This window comes from Vicia villosa, linkage group LG6, assembly GCF_029867415.1.
Source record: "Vicia villosa cultivar HV-30 ecotype Madison, WI linkage group LG6, Vvil1.0, whole genome shotgun sequence".
In the NCBI taxonomy this organism is placed as follows: domain Eukaryota; kingdom Viridiplantae; phylum Streptophyta; class Magnoliopsida; order Fabales; family Fabaceae; genus Vicia; species Vicia villosa.
In genome coordinates this window covers 48,555,499-48,568,632 of record NC_081185.1, presented here as the reverse complement: position 1 = coordinate 48,568,632, position 13,134 = coordinate 48,555,499, and positions in this window count along the sequence as shown.

Genomic DNA, 13,134 nt, shown 5'->3' with positions numbered 1-13,134 from the left:
ACAACCTTGGGCTTTGTACAAGGCACACAAAATAGAGTCATCCATAGTCTAAAAATAAAAACGCAGTTATCCTCAGCAGTTAGCCACAACCTTGGGCTTCATACAAGGCACACAAATAGAGTCTCCCTAAGTAGAGTCAGCCACAATTCTGGGCTTTGTACAGAACACCAAATAAAAGTCCATCAAATAAACACTCTCCAACTAGAGTCAGCCTCAATTCTGGGCTTTGTACAGAACACAAAAACTCCTTAGTTTAAATTCTCCCCAGTAAAGTTATCTCCCAGAGTCAATAAATCAATCAAAAAGCCTCAAGCTTGGGCCTCATTCAAGCCAGCTAAAAAATCAAATCTTTTATACAGTAGATAGACATAGCTTATCTCTATAGAGAGATCTTTCTTCTATCTCACCACATTCAAACAAACAAACATTACATTTTAATTTCAACCAAGTCTCCCATTTAGGATTTTGAAAGGCATGAGCTGGCAGTGTAACCAGACATGTGATTAACTTCCCTAATTTGGACGAGCATCTTTCTTTCATTTAAGAGATACTAGCATACTTGCAAACACACAAGTAAGGTCACTCTCTTAATGAAATGAATTCAGTTATTCTGTCACTCTTTTAATGTTTGTGGTGGAATAGTAGAAATACCTCTCTGTAAAGATGATTTCATGTCTCTTTACTGTAAACAGAGATTTAATTCAAAGCTTCAACCTTGAGCTTCAAGCAAGGCACCAAAAATAATTAATTTCCCTAGTTAGTTCCCCGAACTACATTAAGCTCTGACTTCCATTAGGGATATGTAGGCATGAGGTTCACAAGGAATCTCAGCGAGCTAATAAAATACCAAAGGCTTAAATACACTTTTCGTCCCTGTAAGTTAGCGTGTTTTTGATTTTCGTCCCTGTAAGTTATTTTTTTGGGGTTTAGTCCTTATATTTCAATTTCGCGTTCGTTTTAGTCCCTAAAATCAAAATCCGTAGGAAATTTCACAAGAAAATCCGCAGGTAACCTGCAGATTTTCCTGCGGATTTTGGCTTTAGGGACTAAACCTCGAGCAAAAAGTAAGATATAGGGACTAAAACTCAAAAAAATAACTTACATGGACGAAAATCAAAAACACGCTAACTTACAGGGACGAAAAGTGTATTTAAGCCAATACCAAAAATAGTCAGTTTGTCTGTCTGTCTATCTTTTTAAATCAACTTAATTCTCTCTCCTAACACAAAGGAGAAACTTTCCCAATCATTAGCAACAAACACAATCACAATGATACATAGAAGGTTCCCATAGAGTACTACGGATATGTAGGGTGCTTAAACTCTTCCCTATGTATAACCGACCCCCGAACTCCAGAATTTCTAGTCTAGGTGAAATCCCCACACTTAGCAAACTCCTAGGGTTTAGTTGAGATCTTTTTTTCCCTTTCCTACTCGTAGGACAATAAGAAAGTTCGTGTGATATCGTAGGAAGAACTGAAACAAAATTCATCCCATCCCGGGCGCATTCTCCTTCCAAATTTCGCGTGAAGGGTCTAGCGTGCCGTCCTCCCAAGTGAAACGGGGAGGTAAAAAAAACGACACCACACACCCGTCATATGTCTTGAGCATCCGCTATCTAGAAACCATCTTCTTTCGGATGGCTCAAGACATTCCACCTACAAATTGAAACAAGGGAAATAGGTACCCAATTTTCATTGGGTCCTTGTGTGTGAGTGAAACAAAGGTTGCTCTTGGGAGTCCATTTGAAAATGCCTTTGGGAACCAAGAATCTCCTAAAGCGACATTTTTTAATGGTATGTCCCCTTTTGCAACAATATAGACATCGTGAGTTTGAGTAGTCATCACATTTACTAGATTGATCTTTTATCACATAAGTGTATCGTTGATACGGATTTATCATACTGTTTTTGAAGTGTGATCGATCAATAGCCTATGTGATTTTTGGTTGTGAGGCCTTGTCTAATTTGGCTTTAATAGTTCTAACTTCTTTTTGCCAAATGTGAAAAGTTTCACATCCTCCCCACTTAAACCAAGGACCTTTGTCAACAACGCTTGTGTCTTTGATACTTTTGATCATAGATTCCTTGAGAGTTTCTAATTCCTTTTCGGAATCGGAAACTTTCTTCTCAAGGTATTTAAAAATTCTTTTATTTGAAGCTATGCGTTGAAATGCTTCCTTAGCTTCATGATGCAAAGTATCAAAGGCATGCTTTAATTCAAAATAAGACATAGCATCAACATTATTATATTTATCATGACTTACAATCTTTTTTTCTTTTGATGTGCCATGAGACATAGGTTGACGGTTTCCTCTTCATCGCTTGAGCTTTCTTTGCTAGATGAGTCACTATCACTTTCCCAAGCGATGTAGGCTCTTCTTCCTTTTGGTTGCTTCTTTTGAGGTTTACTTTTGGTCTTATCTTTCTTTAGTGAAGGACAATCCGGTTTGTAGTGACCGGGTTTTCCACAGTTGTAACAAGATCCTCTAGGTTTAGTCTTCTTGTACTCATCTTGCTTGTTAGACTTTGATTGACGTCTATAATCAACTAGATTGTTGTCCGAGTGCTTAATTTCATTCTTTCGAAGATATTTGTTGTACCTTCTTACAAATAATCCCATATCTTCATCCGGACTTTCATCTTCATCACTAGACTCACTATCGCATGTATCTTTGGTGGATGACTTAGAACTTGAAGCCTTTAAAGCGATAGACTTCTTTTCCGTGTCCTTTGACTTTTCTTTCTTTTCTTTCTTTTCGTGCTTGTTTAGGTTCATGAGGTCTTGCTCATGTTCTTCAAGCTTTCCGAATAAGGCTGTGAGATCCAATGTAGTGAGATCATTGGCTTCTTTGATTGCCGTGACCTTCGGTTGCCATTCCCTACTAAGACATCTCAAAACTTTGTTAGTAGCTACGGCATTGGGAGTAATATGTCCCAATGTGTGTAATCGATTTATAATGTGAGAAAATCTCTTTTGCATATCCGCAATGGTTTCACCATGCTTCATATAAAAGAGATCAAACTCTTGCGTTAAGGTATTGATTCTAGCTAGCTTAACATCATTAGTTCCTTCATGGGCGACTTGTAATGCATCCCACATTGCCTTAGCCGATTGGCAATGTGACACACGAAAGTACTCATCGACCCCTAAGGAAGCTATAATCATGTTTCTAGCTTTCCAATCATACTCGTAATTCTTTTCATCTTTTTCATCCCATTGTGCTTGAGGTTTAGGTCTTGTGATGCCAGCATCGTTGGTTATGGTGATAGCCATAGGACCATTGACGATGACATCCCAAATTTTTCTATCAACGGAGTTGATATGAATGCACATACAGTCTTTCCAATAACTATAGTTTTCTCCAGTGAAAACAGGCGCTTTAGTATACGCCCCTTTTTGACCGTTCTCCATTTTCTAAAAAGTTATATCAAGCACTAGAATGAACCGGAGCTCGTGATACCACTTGTTAGACGATAGAACTGGTCTAGAGGGGGATGAATAGACCACCTTTTTCGACCTAAGAAAATTTTAGCTATTTGAAACGTGACTTCCCTGAATCACTTAATCGTCTAAGATGATTATGTTATCGGGGACCGCATATGTGCAATAAACCGAACGGATGAGAATGACAAGTGATGAATTACGTTTTAACGAATATCTCGATTGTCTCAATTACACACTATATGGTATATTACTCACAATGAACGTTTTCACTAAAATATGAACAAAAATTTGATTGAGTAATTTTATCGAACACTTGGTGATCGATATTTTACCTAACCTTAGTTTTTGTTCAATAATGGAAATAAACGAAAACAAGTGAAAATGCGATAAAGTAAAAGCGATAAGGAACACGATATTTGTTTAGGCAGTTCCTCTATCGTCCTCGCAGGAGTACGTCTGCCCCTAATTTCAAATGAAATTAGGAAAGTTTTATTTGATTGCAAAATGTTTAACAAGGATAGAAAGTACCAATCACCAACTACAATAATGCAGTAAAATTGAAATACATTTCGATCCTCCCCTTGATTCAAGTCGAATCAAGTCAATGTCTAAGATCTTCACGATCAAGACCCCGATCGTTCCTTTCTCAATCCTCCGGTTGTAGCAAGTTTGTTGAGTAGATCTTCAATCTCTCAAACCCTTATGCACGGCTGAATTGATTACCAAAGCGAATCGATTGTCAAAAACCTTCGAACAAAATCTTTGATGAGGAAGGAAAAACCCTAAGGTTTTATACAAGAAACACCCTCAACAATCTTCACTCGAACAAGATGAATGTCTACCGTCGAATCTCGAACAAGACAAACTCTACCGTCGAACCTTATCAACACACGTTCCTTACTTCGATCGAGAAAGATGATTATGTGTGATTCTCGATCAATAAGCGAAAGGTTGAAGATGAGAAGAAGCTGAGTCTATATTTCACGTTTCTTGTTGTTTTGCTATTGAATGATCACTTGAGTATTTATACCACACTTGATGCATAAACCAATTTGAACACAGCAGAAAAACCAGATTAATAAGCGACAGGTCGACCTGCTCTCTGCATAGGTCGACCTATTGAGTTTGTTGCACCTGAAAAAGAGGGATGTGTGACACTTGTGTCGACCTGAAGGGTCGGCGTGCGCATTCCCGTGAGTTCCCCAAAGTCTTGTGCGTCAACCTGCTCCATCCATGCGTCGACCTGAAGGGTCAGCGTGCGCATACCCGAGATAACCTCAAAGTTCTATGCGTCGACCTATGCATGTAATGCGTCGACGCATTCACTCTTTACTTAGAATCTTTCAGAGTCACCTTGTAATAGGTCGACCTATTGCTTCCATGAGTCGACCTATTAATGTCTTGTGGCCAAAACTACCTGTGTTGATTGCACTAGCTTGGTTTTTGAGATTCTATTTTAGTTGTAATTGATTCACAATGTTTTGACGTCATGAAAACAACACTTTGCCCTCACAGATAGCTCCTCGATGTACCTTACAAGTTCGATAAGCTAGGTCTGGGCTATGCTGATAGACCTCAAAAGAACGATCAAAGTCCTCGTTCTGGAGGATTAATGTCACATTTCATCAGCTAAGGAGTGAATGCTATTGAAGACGATGGAGTGATCTTGAACCATATTATTCAGCAATATCCAAATGAAATTCCACCTGTTTCCGAGGAAGTTTGGGATACTTTGGGAGAACCAAGCGGCGGGTATGATTTTCCAGTAAAGTACACTGCACCTCAGAGTTCTTTTATTGCCATTGAAGACATCGTCCCAACTGGATGGGGTGATCAGCTTGAAGATTGCAAAAGTTTCACAAGTTCCATTACTAAGCAATACCAAAGCCCACCTAGTCCAAAAGAAGTCTGGGATACACTAGGAGAACCAAGTGGTAAGTATGACTTTATGGTGAAGTATTCCGCTCCCCTGAGCTCGTAGATCGCTATTGAAGACATCACCCCAACTGGATGGGACAACCATTTCGAAGACAATATGACATTCACAAGCCCTGTTGCTCCTGAAGAAGTCTAGGAAACACCAAATAATGAGAATGATTTCCTGATGCAGTACGCTGCTCCCTAGAATGCACAAGTCTCCCTCAAAGACATCATTCCAACTGGATGGGACGATCTTATCGGGTATCTCGCTCAGCCAACAGAGGTATCTCAGCCTGGGCTCTCATATCCAGTAGAGTATCTTGCTCATCCTGAAGGATCAACAGCTCATTTCCCCACCTAAGAAGTCAATACTGTGGAAGACGAAGAAGACAACTGCAACTGGAGCAGCTGGGTATTCCCTACTCATAACAAAGGATTGAACAACTGGGAAGCTGAAGATGTTATCTCCTTCGATCAGGAGTAAATGCAATTTCCTGTTTTCGTTGTTTATATGTGCAAAGATAAAAATGGTTCCTATACTATCGAACCATGAACTTAAAAGCCAGGTGCCTTGCCCGAAGCACACTGGTCCTTTTTATAAGGGTTTGTCATATCATGATCATGTTCATTCAATAAAATCATGGGAAGTTTGCATATTCAAATTTTGTGATCCTTTTTCTTTCTTTACTTTATTCATTTTCAAATAGCTATGTGTTCTTACACACACCCACATAATAAATGCAGATTCACATTCACTCTGGATCCTGTTGATAACGATTCTGCTATTGCCAGTTATGACTTTGAAAATCCGATCTACCAAACTGAGGATGAAAGTGAGGAAGATTGTGAAGTACCAAGAGAACTTGCAAGGCTATTAGAACAAGAGGAAAAGACTATACAGCCGCATGAAGAACCAATTGAAGTTATCAACTTGGGCAATGACGAAGAAAAGAAAGAAGTCAAGATAGGGGTTGATCTAGAAGACAGTGTCAAGCAAAGACTGATTCAAATATTACAAGACTACGTTGAGATATTCGCCTGGTCCTATGAAGATATGCCTGGCCTTGACACGGACATTATGGTTCATCGCCTGCCAATCAAAGAAGGTAGCACTCCAGTTAAGCAGAAGTTGCGAAGAAGTAGGCCCGATATGTCCAAGAAGATCAAAGATGAGGTTGAGAAGCAATTCAATGCTGGCTTTCTGAAAGTTGTAAGTTATCCCCCTTGGATAGCTAACATCGTGCCTGTGCCTAAAAAAGACGGGAAAGTCAGAATGTGTGTAGACTACAGAGATTTGAATCGGGCAAGCCCCAAAGATGATTTCCCTTTACCTTACATCGATGTACTGGTTGACAATACTTCACAATGCAAGGTATTCTCCTTTATGGATGGATTCTCAGGGTACATTCAAATTAAGATGGCACCCGAAGACATGGAAAAAACAACCTTCACAACACCCTGGGGAACCTTTTGTTACAAAGTAATGCCCTTTGGTTTAAAGAATGCAGGAGCAACATATCAGCGTGCAATGGTAGCTCTGTTCCATGATATGATTCATCAAGAAATAGAGGTTTATGTCGATGATATGATTGCAAAGTCCAACACTGAAGAAGAACATCTGGGTCATCTACACAAGTTGTTTGACATACTCAAGAAGTACAGGTTGCGACTGAATCCGAACAAGTGTACCTTTGGAGTAAGATCCAGTAAACTCATAGGTTTCATCGTCAGCAGCAAAGGTATTGAAGTTGATCCTGCTAAGGTCAAAGCCATTCAAGAAATTCCCATACCCCGTACCGAGAAACAAGTCAGAGGATTCCTGGGACGTCTGAACTACATAGCCAGATTTATTGCTCATATGACTACTACTTGTGTGTCGATTTTCAAACTGTTGAAGAAAGATCGAGTGGAAAGATGGAATGACAAATGCCAATTAGCTTTTGATAAGATCAAAGAATATCTCCAAAAACCGCCAATCTTGTTACCACCAGTGGAAGGGAGACCTCTGATAATGTACCTAACAGTGTTAGAAGATTCAATGGGGTGTGTACTGGGGCAACATGACGAGTCTGGCCGAAAAGAGCATGCAATCTACTATCTTAGTAAAAAGTTTACCGATTGTGAAACAAGATACTCACTGCTCGAGAAAACTTGTTGTGCCTTAGCATGGGCGGCTCGCCGACTAAGGCAGTATATGGTAAACCATACCACTTTCTTGATCTCCAAAATGGATCCTATCAAGTATGTGTTCGAAAAACCTGTTCTCTCTGGAAGAATAGCAAGATGGCAAATGATCTTAACAGAGTATGACATCCAGTACACTTCACAAAAGGCGATCAAAGGAAGTGTGGTAGCCGATCATCTGGCTCATCAAGCAGTGGATGATTATCAAGTGTTGAACTTTGACTTCCCAGATGAAGACATTATGCTAGTTACTGACTACAAACAACCAGGACCAGAGGAAGGACCCGAGCCAGGATCCCGATGGACTATGGTTTTTGATGGAGCTTCTAATGCACTTGGCAATGGCATCGGAGCTGTGATCATTTCTCCTGCAGGAGGATATACACCATTCACTTCCAGATTATGCTTCAATTGCACTAACAATATAGCCGAGTATGAAGCATGTATTCTGGGTCTCAAAGCTGCAATTGATCTAAGAATCAAGTTCCTGGAGGTCTACGGAGACTCGGCGCTTGTAATTTATCAAGTCAAAGAGGAATGGAACACGAAGCACCCGAATCTAATTCCATACAAAGAATATGTGCTGAGTTTGATTCCTTATTTTGAAGAAATCACTTTTGAACATGTCCCGCGCGAAGAAAATCAACTAGCTGGTGCTTTAGCTACCATGTCATCTATGTTCAAAGTCAGGTGGGACAATGAGGCGCCAATGATCACCATTTACAGAAAGGATGAACCAGCCTATTGCAATGAGATTGATACCGAAGGAATGGAAGAAAAACCATGGTTCCATGAAGTAAAAAGATATCTCTGTAACACCCGTATAATTTTAATATTAATTTAATTGGAACATTGAATTAATAATTAGAATTATTAAGAATTTGTGGAAAATAATGGAAATAATGGTTTATGGCATTTGGGCCATGTGAGGAAATAGTAAAAGAAAGGGGGTGATTTTGTAATCCTTTTACTAATTTTATTATTATTTTCATAAAACAATTGGAATTGGGAAGAAAGAAGGAACGTGCAAGAACAGAGGGTTGAGAACACGAAGAACGTGAAGGAGAGCTGTAGAGGGAGAGACCAAGGATCAAGAACTCTTGTCTAAGGTAAGGGGAGACTCTCCATTTAATCTCTATTATCGTGTTATGGATAATGATGTTGATTAGGAGTATTGTTTGGATCAATGGATTCTATATTCTGAATTCTTCTGTTTGTGTTCATCAATTGGATTGGAATTTGTGATTGTTAATCTCTAATAACTGAGTAGATTTAGGTTATGATGAGTAAAATCGATTGTAGAATCATATACTATTGATGTTGAGTGAATTACATGGTGTTTAGAATGTGAAATTTCTGGTTTTGAGACCCAAATCGCAGGCTGTACAGATGAATTCGCGAGGAAGACGAATGGGTAAGTTGCAGATTTTTGGGAAGACGTTGTTGATACGCGTATGATACGTGTATGATACGTGCCATACGTGTATGATACGAGCCATACGTGTATGATACGTGTATGATACGAGCCATACGTGTATGATACGCGTATGATGTTGTTTTGTGTGGAAATATGGTTCTGTCCATACGCGTATGATACGCGTATGGTGTGTATGTTTTGTCTGAAATTGTGCTTCTGTCCGTACGCGTATGATACGCGTATGGTGTGTGTGTGTTTTGTGAAATTCTGACTCTGCTGGTACGCGTATGGTACGCGTATGACCAGCGTGACTTGCAAAGTTTTGCTGTTTTGTGATTTTAAGAATTCAGTGATGAGTAACTCTTAAAATGCTGATCTGTTTGGAATGAGGTCTGAATTATGACGATTAAGATGAGATAAATCGTATGATTGATTGATATATGATTTTATTTGAATGATGCAATTGTACATATATTTGGGCATACTTGATGATGATGATGATGTATGATGTTGTATGAGTAAAGATGATGCTACTCATAGTATGATGATGATGACAGTATGTTGTATATATGTTGCATGCATTCATAATCATTTGATGAGGGCTGTATCCTAATGATGAGAGGATACAGTGAAGGGCAAGATTCCCATTGTGTGGAATCTGTGCTGGCAGGGCCGTATCTGGATGATGATAGATCGGTCGGTGGGTTCTCCCACTTGTGATGTTTGGTACCACATGCATAGTGTCAGGTTCATACATATGCATGATTTTTCTTATAACATGATTAATATATGTTATGCGATGACTTGATTGTTGTGGATGTGTGACAATGATGTGTCTGAATATGAAACAATTGGGTGAATGATATAACTATGATGTATTGTTATTTATGATGCAATAACATTGGTTAACTGTGATGAGACTCACCCTTACTTGTTGTCATTTTCAGATTGAGGATAGCGGCGCGACTTGGTGAGGATTAGCTCATAAGTCGGTCTTTAGTTTTATGTTGGCGTCATGCTCTGATAGATGTAACACTGGGAACGCGTTGTTTTGGAGTTTGATTATAACTCTTTTGTTTGTTTTGCTTGAGTCCGATACACTAATGATGGATGTTGACTTGATGAATTAATTCCGCTGTGTAAACATGATTTTATTTAATGAGTTATAATTTCAGATGTCTCAGTGAATGCATGACAGGTGCCGAACGTGTCTATTCTTTATTTATTTTATGAATTGTGACCCCTCTTGTATGTTTACTCTGATTAATAATTGTTTAAATGCCGCGGGTTATTAGTGGGGTGTTACAATCTCGAAGTCCAAGAATACCCTGAAGGGGCATCCATTAACGATAGAAAGTTTCTAAGAAGATTTGCTGTCAAATTCTTTCTAAGTAATGGAATCCTGTACAAACGCAACCATGACTCGACTTTACTTCGTTGTGTAAACGAGAAGGAAGCAGAACAGATTATGGAAGACATACACGATGGTGCCTTTGGTACTCATTCAAGTGGACATACAATGGCTAAAAAGATTCTGAGAGCAGGTTATTACTGGTCTACCATGGAGACAGACTGCCATCATCACTCCAGAACTTGTCACAAATGCCAGATATATGCCGACAAAGTACATGTACCTCCAGTCCCATTAAACGTCCTGACGGCTCCTTGGCCTTTTGCAATGTGGGGAATCGATATGATTGGAGAAATCAAGCCTACTGCCTCCAACGGACATCGTTTTATCCTAGTCGCTATTGATTACTTCACAAAGTGGGTGGAAGCAGCCTCGTTTGCTTCAGTTACCAAGAATGTTATGGCCCGGTTTATCAAGCATAATCTCATTTGTCGGTATGGCATCCCTGAAAGGATCATCACAGACAATGGCACAAATTTAAACAATAGAATGATTACTGAACTCTGCACGCAATTCCAGATCAAACATCATAATTCCTCTCCATATCGACCAAAGATGAATGGTGCGGTGAAAGCTGCCAACAAGAACATCAAGAAGATCATACAAAAGATGAAATTAACCTACAAAGACTGGCATGAGATGTTACCTTTTGCTCTTCATGGTTATCGCACGTCAGCGCGTACTTCAACAGGGGCAACTCCATTTTCCTTAGTCTATGGTATGGAGGCAGTTCTTCCAATTGAAATTCAGATTCCTTCCCTAAGGATTATGAAAGAAGCTGATCCAGATGAAGACGATTTGATTCAGACTCGGTTGGACCAGATAAACTTGATCGATGAAAAGAGGCTCGCAGCTATTTGTCATGGTCAGTTGTACCAGAAACGTATGATCAAAGCCTTCAACAAGAAAGTCAAAAGTCAGGCATATCAAACCGGTGATTTGGTTGTCAAACGCATCATCTTACCACAAGGTGACCCCAAGGGCAAGTGGACTCCCACTTATGAGGGACCGTTTGTAATGAAGAAAGTATTCTCCAGCGGAGCCATGTTGCTTACCACTATGGATGGCGAGGATTTCCCACACCCTATGAATGCGGACATAGTCAAAAAGTACTTCGCTTAAAGAAAAGCTCGCTAAGTTGAAAACCTGAAAGGGCGACTTAGGCAAAAATGAGGGTCTCGGTGGATTGAAAACCTGAAAGGGCGATCCAGGAAAAAATTAGAGACTAAAAAATATATTATCCCGGTAGGCTGAAAACCTGAAAAAGCAGCCTAGGCAAAAGTTAGGGAATAAAGCGTACGACTATGTCCCGTTTGGCTACCCACTCACCTTCAAGGTTCAACACATCAAAGGCACTAATCAGTCCAATCATTTTCTTCCCGCAAGTGAGGGATGAGATACTCAAAGACAGATTGGCAATAGTAGAGTTGAAACTTGACTGGATTGTTTTCACATAGCTATTTCCCTTTATAAGTACTTTCCAAAGTTTTATGACAATTTCCTACTACTAGGATTTTGTCTCCTTGTACTAATCCGCCTATTATGGCTCTCTTTCAAAATCAATACAGCTCATGCTCAAAATCAGTGTTTCCATTTTTTCTGTTTTGAATACATAAACGTCCCAATGATAAATTTTGAATGAACATATGCATTTGAATATGACTGATGTTTATACGAAAAACAGGAATAGCATTCAGGTAATGTCCCAATCATCTGGACATCGCCCCGAAACCAGCTTCAGAAGAAAATTCCCCAACAGAGACGTATTTCTCAGCAAATTCCTCAATGAGATTTTTCTCTCTAACAAAGCGATTCGAGAAACTTTATTCCCCAGCAAGGCTTTTCAAGAGCATTATCCCAGAAGGTGTGGTCCCCACATCGAGGCTTGGTCAAATAGTGCATCGGAGGATTACATATCTTTTTATTTAAGGTGCATCAAAATCAGAATGTTCAAACTACCCTTCATCCCCAAGCAGTAGTCAAAGATCCCTCAACAGAGTACTCTGGTCCGTGAGGAATTTCCCCAGCTGAGTATACTCGAACAAGATAGCAAATATCATCAACAATCATCAATGCCTTCGTTTCCAAAATAGCAAGCAGGGATTTATTTTCCCAACCAGAAGTTTGATACGCTCTAAATTGCATAAGTCATACATCATACGCATATTCATACATGGCATATAATGTTTCATGACAAACGCATACATAACATGCACGATTCTCATTTAGATTGAGAATCTCAACATATACATTACGTGCATCATAACATTGCATGTCACTAACTTGATTTTTTCAGGTGGACGAATATCCTCAGTAAAGTTGTTCTCAATCACATGCAGTGTTCCCCTGAATTCTATTCAGACGAACATTCCTCTCAGATATAATCAAGCCAAAGATTCATTCTGAAGAGATCTCTCTTTTCGAATCACCTATCAACTCAAAACAAGCAACACAGATCTAAGTCGATACCTCAGACGGTTCCTTAATGATCTACCTTCAGATCTAAGTCGATACCTTGGACGGTTCCACAACGATCAATCTTCAAGATCCAAAGCGGATACCTCAGACGGTTCCACAACGATCAATCTTCAAGATCCGAAGCGGATACCTCAGACGGTTCCACAATGATCAATCTTCAAGATCCAAAGCGGATACCTCGGACGGTTCCACAACGATCAACCTTCAAAGATCTAAAGCTGATACCTCAGACGGTTCCTCATAGATCAACTTTCAAAATCTAAAACGGAAAAACATTG